Below are 2829 nucleotides of genomic sequence, written 5' to 3'. Positions count from 1 at the left end.
TCCTCTCCTCTTATGCTGTTGACTATGGTAATATTATTGTTTGTGGCGCTTTCAATGTCAAATTTGCTTTGTAGTGACTTACGTACTTCGCGTCTATTGGAGGATGTCTCTAGTGTTGGTATATAGTTTGTAAATGTTGATGTATCGACGAGGTATGGGAACAACTGTTGTCCAAGCCTTATTGATTATTTTATGGTATCCGACCCTAGTATTGTCTTAAAATTTGACCAAATGTCTTTTATGTCTGATCATGACATGATTTTCTGTTGTTTCGATATCCACTCTGACCATAATAATGTAGTGAATCGTCCGTACAGTTTCTTTGACTATAGTATATTGAATGGTGACCGGCCTGGTTGATGATATTTCCCAAATTAACTGGACTACATATTGAGGTATTTGCACGGTTAATGAGAAGCTTACTTTTCTCAATGATAACTTACTACAAACTTTTATATCTCACGTTCCGATTCGCACGAGTGTACGCAAAGCCCCTTCTTCCCCATGGTTTAATAGAGTAGTCTTGAACGCAATCAGAAAGCGCAACAAAGAGAGAAATGGAGAGAATTTAAGGCTGCCAGAAATGCAGCCACTCTCGTTATCAAGCAGAAAAAACGTAAATATTTATCCAAAAAGTTGGGCCCTGCACTTCCATGCAGTGTTTTGTGGCGAAATCTAAGAAATATTAAGATACATACTAGTGATAATATTGATTGCTCGCTTGAACCCGCCCTTATGAATGACGCATTTGTTAGCCGTGCCTCCTCCTCTTTCTCTCCCACCCCTCACCCGAGCTACTCGTGTCGTGTTAACTATGCTGGGCAAAAGTTTGAGTTTAGTGCTGTGTCTGAACTGGATGTTGCTATATGTGTGTTTAAAATACGATGTAATGCAGTTGGGGTGGATGGAATTCCTATTAAATTTATTAAAATTACTCTGCCTACTATCCTACCAACACTCACACATGTTACAAATCACATCTTCACCACATCCTGCTTTTCTGATGAGTGGAAGATTGCGACGGTGATTCCTGTAGCTAAATCTGCCTCTGCGTGCAGTCCTAATGATTTCCGTCCCATCAGTATTTTACCTGCATTGTCCAAAGTAGTTGAGCCCACAATGTCTGAACAAATTTGTAACCATTTAAATAACTCAAACTTGCTATCTCCATTTCTGTCTGGCTTTAGAACCAAACATAGTTGTGCTACTGCCATGATTTAACATTTAACATTTATTCAGGATTTAAAATTAGCACAATAAGATATTGAAATCTTTTTTAGCACAACAATGAATTAGTATTGACAGTCGGTTTCGACATGCGTACAAATATTTGAACTTAAACTAAAAACTTAAACTAAGCCATATCAATGTCAAAACAATATGTAATTATCGTAGTATGAAAGAAAGTTACACTGTTTTAATCCCAATATATAGAAAAAACACGTGTCACAGGTTTGAGGCCAATGGACTCCTAAACTACTCAACCGATTTTGAATTTGTTTTGCACACCGTGTGTATTTTGATCTAACTTGAGATATAGGATAGGTTATATCTCAGTTTATAGTCGCAATATTATTTTATTGGAAATTTTTTTATTTGTTTATACGTAATAATAAAATGTTACGTATACGCAGTGGTGCACATCTTTTCAGTTGGTATGGATATATTTGTGCACGTGCTTATTTAACTTTACATATATATAATATAGATATATAAATATAGCACATCACCAGGTCCGGCGAAGGGGGGCCGGGGTCTCTGAGGGGGCCGCGATTTGAGGTACTAACACATTTTTTTTAATTCAGGAGAGTCTTTAGTTTAGACTCGGAGTGGGACTGGGACTGGGACTGGAATAAAATACGTACCACCCTTTGGGATAGGCAATAAGGGATGCAAAAGAATGAGAATGAATTGAGAGAAGAGAGAAGGAGATTGAGAAAGAGATAGAATGAGAGGGAGGTGGAGACAGATGAAGCGAAAAAGACGGAGGGAGGAGTGAAGAAAAGGATTAGGAAAATGTGAAGGGGGGGGGGGGGGGGGAGGGCAGATTCAGACGGAAAAAGCTTATTAAAATGTATGCAGATAGGCCAAATTTAGGGCAGGACAACGTCTGCCGGGTCTTCTAGTATAATAATAAATTAAATACACAATGAATAAGTGAGAAAATAGGAATGTAGTCAAGATAAAGATATATATATAGATATAGATATTCGGATATTTTAGTGGTAAGATTAGGTTTTCAAGTAGAAAAGTAGCTAAGAAGGATTCTCCTATAGTTTAGGTTTAGGGTATTTTTGAAAGCAGCAGGAATGTCCAGTCTCTGGAACGCACAGCGTTGACAAAGAACAGTCTCGTGGAATTAACATAGTTAAGTAAAAGAATAGTTAAATTAAATGAACGAATGGATTTACTAAACACAAATTTGTTATATAAATACAACGGCGTTTGTTGTTGAATTAGGCGCTAGAGAAAAATGCAACTTCTAGCCTTCTGATAATTGTATATACTACAACCTAGAAGTTCACAACCTAGAACTTCAGACTTCCAGGCCGAAATATGGTCAAACTTTCTCAACCCAAACACGTAACGCGTGACATAATTAAACGCAACATCAATTTTGTGAGCAGATATAGAGTCTAACTTGTTACAAACTAGCTCAGAATAGGTTAGTATATGTAGAATGAGTTGCATGGCTAATTTTTTAAGATACTTGATGACATCCGCATACTATTTGACAAGAACCAACTTACTCTGCTTTGTTTCATTGACCTCTCTAAGGTATCCGATTCGGTAAACCATACACTGCTGTGTTCTAAGTGCTTGTGAGAT

The sequence above is a fragment of the Eurosta solidaginis genome, chromosome 2 (assembly GCF_040869045.1).
Source record: "Eurosta solidaginis isolate ZX-2024a chromosome 2, ASM4086904v1, whole genome shotgun sequence".
Lineage (NCBI taxonomy): Eukaryota > Metazoa > Arthropoda > Insecta > Diptera > Tephritidae > Eurosta > Eurosta solidaginis.
This window is presented reverse-complemented; position numbering follows the sequence as displayed.